A 6039-nucleotide genomic window follows, 5' to 3' on the forward strand; every position below is an offset into this window, starting at 1 on the left:
GAGAAATAGAAAGTGAGAGTATTAAGGGTGATGGAGAAGGACAAGCTCAAGTAATAGTTTTTGGGGCCCAGCATAAATACAGGAAAAAAAGAGCCAAATGTGAACTAATCTATTGGGACACAATGCATTAGAAAGTAACTGAAATATAAATCATTCTACTATAAAGACAAATGCATACATATGCTTATTGCAGCACTGTTCACAATGGCAAAGACTTGGAATCAACCTGAATGCCCATCAGTGATAAACTGAATAAAGAAAATGTGGCACATACACAGCATAGAGTACTATGCAGCCATAAAAAAAGAATGAAATCATGTCCTTCACAGGGACATTGATGAAGTTAGAAGCCATAATTCTAGGCAAACTAACATAGGAACAGAAATCCAAACGCTGCATGTTCTCATTCATAAGTGGTAGTTGAACAATGAGAACAGATGGACACAGGGAGGGGAACATCATACACCAGGCCCTGTTGGGGGATAGGGGACTAGGGGAGAAATAGGATTAGGAGAAATATCTAATGTAGATGACGGGTTGATAGGTGTAGCGAACCACCATGCCATGTGTATACCTATGTAACAAACCTGCACATTCTGCACATGTATCCCAGAACTTAAAGTATGATTTTAAAAATGGACCCTTTTAAACAAGTAATTTGTTATTTCTCTGTTCGCTCAGATAATTGGTTCTATATTTTTACTGCTTTTCTGTGCTACCACTTCTCTTTTCTAGTTGCCTTTACATGTCTGAACATAGGACTAATTATAATACTTCCTCCCTCTTCAAAAATACCCTACAAGTACAGTACAAAGGTACAAAAAAAAGAAAGAAAGAAAGAAAGAAAGAAACTGAAATAACCAGTGCAGTCAAAAAAGTATATGGAGTCAGATGCACAGAAAGCAAGGCCCCCTCTAACATTTGCAGGGAAATGGCAGGAGTACAAATGGACTATTTATAAATTTAAGAGTAATATTAGTAGCCTAATATTGCAAATGTTTTTCAGCCTCCATGGGCAACTATTGTGAATATTTTGTTAATTTGTGGGTGTCTCCAAAAGCCACAAATTGGAATGTGAAAGAATATGTGGCATTGGCTTAGGAGCCTGTATTTGGGTGGTGATAAAATTTAGAAAAGGCTAAAACTGGTAACATTTCGTAAAATTGCTGCTTGAGATAACTTGGAAGGCAAATCGTATATTCAAGTAACTTGTAACCATAGGAAAGAAAGGTTAGAACACGGAATGCGAGTAGCATGTCTTAGTTGTTGTTGGCTGTATTTGGTAAGTATTATGGGTTAAATTGTGTCCTCCTAGATTCTCAAAAAAGATACTAGCATCCTTAATCTCCAGTACATTGGAACTGGACATACAGATAACTAGTTTAAATAAGGTCCTAATACAATCGGTATCATTATACAAAAGGGAAATTTGGACACAGAGGCATGCATACAGGGAGAACGCCATGTAAAGATGAAGGCAGAAATAGGGAGATTCATCCACTGGTCAAGAGACAGCAAAGATTGTCAGCAAACCGCCAAAAGCTAGAGATGAGGCTTAGAACAGATAGATTCTCCCTTTTATCCCTCAGAAGAAACACACTCTCCTGATAACTTGATCTCTACTTCTAATTTCCAGAAATGGGAGACAGTAAATTTATATTGTTTAGGCCATAACATCAGCTCTAGAAAACGAATACAGCAAGGTATTAGAAGGAAGAAATGTACTTAGAAAAGGATCAACCAATATTCAGTAATAAAAGGGGAAAAGTCCAGGAATTTGGGGACTTACCAGGGTTAGAGAAAGCTTTTCAATCCCATATGGTAAAATAGACAACAGAGCAACAAATGCTGATCAAGACTCAACCTTGAGGCAAAGATCAAATCCAGGGTATGGCCATTATACTCATATAAAATTTGCTGAATAGGTTAAAGTGTCCTAGAGCAAGATTGTGATATCCAATAAATCCTTTCAGTTGTATGCAATGGCTTAATGAAAAGAGATTTAGGGTATGGTCTCCGTCATCTGAAGAGTGGAAGGACAGCTCAAAGAATGCTCCACTCAATGCACACCTATAACCTAGACTTGAAAGACAAGCATCAAAACCTTCAACAAATAAGCAATGTGGTAAAGGATAGCAAAAAGAAGAGGAGGAGGTATTTTTATACTGCATAGGCTTCAAAAGAGGTATCTTATCAAATGAATTAAAATAAACTTCTTCCAGCATCCAGCTCAGACTACCTAAACCAGTAGGTACTCAACAAATATTTGCTAATTGCAAGAATAAATGAAAGAACACCAGAATACTGCTTTTTTCTCTGCTTTTCTCTCCTGGTCCCATCCCTCTAGTGGAGTGGGAGGAGAATAAGAAATCCATTTGAGCGGTACTCTCAAAGGGAATTGAATTTCATTGACAGTAAAAAGGTAGGAGGAGTTTTTATTTTAGCAGTATATACAAGATTGTACAGGAGTTCTTTGGACCTAGCCACTCATGGGCAGATCATGTCATTAATTTATCACTGCCTCCCTATCTTCATTCTCCCAAAACTAGTTTGGAACTCTTGAAGCCCACAAACTTCTACAATCCCAATGCTTACTTTTCAGCAGATAATGCTAATTCCCTTTCTTTACTGAGAGGATTGAAACCATCCAACATAAGCATTCCAATAGAATCTTGTTGTCCTCTAAATTTGCAACCCTCTAGTATCCTAATATCCCTAGTATCTTTAAGACAACATATCTGGACTCCTATTTCTCTATAAAGAGGACATTTCTGTTCCTTGCATTCATGTAAAATGTCTGTTCTTTACTGAACTGGAAATTAATGCTTTGGTTTTGTTGTTCTCTGCCTTGCTCCTCCCCATCCTCTGCTTCTTCAGACCAAGAACTCTTTCTCAAGATCCCGAGGAAAATATTTCCAGATGTAGAAAATTTCCAATTTTCTGGTTCTGGCTGCTAGAGTAAAAGCATCAACAATCCATGTGAACTACCATTATAAATTACATGGCAAAGGGAACAAACTCATTAAAACTGAGTTAAAATCATTCTGCAAACTGGGCCAAAGTTGGAACTGTATCTCAAAGTTCTTGATCTTTATGTACTCTGTTTCCAACATCTGTGTTCTCATTCACTTTCTTGATGTGCACCTTTATTATGAGATCTCTGAACTTATCCTAGTTTTTCTAAAGCAGCAGTTCCCAACTGTTTGGGCACCAGGGAGGCAGATCTCAGGCTGTACTGTGAGTGATGAGGAGCAGAGAAAAAGCTTCACTCACTTGCCTAGATAGCTCACCTTCTGCGGTGCAGCCTGGTTCTTAAGAGGCCAGGGGGTTTGGAGACCCCTGTTCTAAAACCGTAAGAGCATTTTAAAAATAATATTTTCTAGATCTTCATGTTCATTTTCATATACTACCCCAGATGTCACCCATGGATAGTTAAGTGAAATTGATTTAAGCCTTCAGTTCTAGTTTGCAGAAATCCAAGGCTGTCCCCAAGACTTTGGCAAATTCCCAGAATTATATTCCCATTATCTCTTCTGCTCAGTTCTGCATTATGTCAATCTGGAAGCAAAACTTGGCCTCTTCATTAATTCCTATAGGAAAGCTTCCAGTCGCACAAAATACAGATTTTACTGATGATATGAAGATCACAGAGCAAACATTTAAAAACTCTATACGGACCAATCATCCCTCTTTCTCCACAGTCCTTTCTGACCATCCACTCCTAGGAATTCCTCTGTTGGTTCTTAACCTATACAGCTCTCAACTTCATGTCTTTCAATAAATTCTCCTCTATTCTTCTTCCCTCCCTCTCCAGAAAACCCAATCCCCTGAGGGGGACTTTTTACCTCTAAGATATATATATATAGATAGATAGATAGATATAGATATATATATAGATATATATATATAGATATATATATATATTTCAGACAAATACTGTTTCTTCCATCTTAAGAATGCTGATGCAAGCTGTTAAGTTTACAGGAGATTAGACTCTATGTTAATTTATGGAGACAATTTACTAATTGATTCTAGTCTTGCCTTTGGTTTTTAAATGAGGAAAGTAAGGCTTAGATATCTTACATGCTTTGTTTACCTTAGCTCTGAGAGCCATGATTACATAGACCTCCTAATTCAGAATCACATGTGTGGTTTTCAATTATAGAATACCTAATTTACAGCTACATCTTTGCTCTATTGAACCATGATTTATTGAACAACCTCCCCAAATAATTTTTTTCCTTCAACTTTTATTTTAAAAAATTTCTCTGTCCCAAATACTTTTTAAGGCCCCACAAAATCACTACCTTAGACATAACTTAAGGCCAAGGGAAAAAAACACGAAATGCTAAAAGATGTTACAAATGTGATTTGAATCCAAGCTATAAGAATGACAGCTTGGATCCAAGCAGCATCTAAAAGACTTTGAACAACTTTGAAACAGAACAAAGTAAATACTGGTGTCATTTTAGTGGAAAGAACACTAGACTAGGAGTCAAGGCTAATTGTGTGACCTTGAGTGAGTTACTTAACATCTCTGGACCTCAGGTTCCTAGGGGAAAACACTGCTTTTCCTACTTAACTCCAAGGACTATTTCAAGGATAAAATGAGATCATGTATGTGAAAACATTTGCGGGAGGAGGGAAAAATAAATAGTTTTCTACAACTGCTAGGTACTATTTCAAAGTCCTGCTCAGGCCTGGAAAATATCAATCTTCAGCATGTTACCAGTGTGCTAGTAAGGTAGCCTGTGGAGTTTTTCAAGAAGCCTGTAGGATCCAAGTTAGGCAGCTCATTGCTCAGGCTGAGTAGCCAAAAAGGGAAACTCTTGATTCAGAACAGCATCTGTTTGTGATTAAGGTTTCAGAGGCATGTGCCTGAACTGCAGGCAACACTACAGAATTGGTCATAGAAGCAGTCCCAAGTGTACAACAGATTCTGTCCGTAAAGTGGATATGAAAGGTAAACATAAAAGCATTATTCTGTAATTACATGAAACAAAATGATTCTTGTTTATTATATCCCACAGCACACACACAAGCACACACAAAGGGAAACAATAGACAGAGACTTATGTGAAAGAAAGAGATCCCCAAGCAACAACAGCTCAGAAGAGCTCACTTGAACTCTGTTAATTGCAAAATATATTTGCAGAGTGGGCCCCTTTGGCATCCACCTCTGACATGTTCTTTTTTAAAAATTCAAGTTGGGTCCATTTGGATCCTTGACAAAAAAACAAAACAAAAGCCCTTATTCCAAAACTCACTATGAATTCTGTCTGTGCAGAGACCTGACTATAGTTAAAGTAAGCATGCTTAATATAATTCAAAAGACATTATGGACCCTGAACAAAGACCAAAGATCTGGGCCAGTGTGTAAAAGAGTGATCCTGAGACTTCTAGATGGGCCAGGTGAGTGAGAAGTTCTGAGAATTGTTAGGGGGTGGAGGTAGAATGCGATCTGAAGGTTTTTATTAGTGTTATTTTGTGAAAGTGCAGTTTATATCTATAAAAGAAGGTGTGAGGGGTGTTCAAATTGAACTTAGAGTGAAAGCCTAGAGAGGGGTCTGCTTAATATAAAGAAAAAGGCCAGCCTAGAGCTTAACTTAGGTAAGAATTTACTGATCAAACTTTAAACCTCAGTTGAGGTCACATGAATAAAAAACACGATGTCTCATAACAGGAGAAAATCCTGATTTTATGTGGAACATTTAGAAGATACCCAGCAACTCAAATAGCTTGACTGGTTTAAGTTCCATCTTTCTAGAAACATTTGAATCAAAAGCATGAAGAGACATGCCTATGCCCAAAGCAAGTGATCAAAAAGAGAAAAGAAGGCCAGTGTTAATGTGTGATAGATGGATCTAAGGATCCATCTGAGTACAACAAAGCTGCTCCAGGCTCCCGCAAAGCAGAACGCTGGGCCTGTGGAACCAGTCACTGAGGCCAAAGGAGAGACAATAGATGAACTGCAGTCATTTCTATTTGGTTAGAAGCATGTTTGCTTTTCATTCAAAAATGGATGGTCACCTTATAAAT

The sequence above is a fragment of the Saimiri boliviensis genome, chromosome 7, assembly GCF_048565385.1.
Source record: "Saimiri boliviensis isolate mSaiBol1 chromosome 7, mSaiBol1.pri, whole genome shotgun sequence".
NCBI lineage: Eukaryota > Metazoa > Chordata > Mammalia > Primates > Cebidae > Saimiri > Saimiri boliviensis.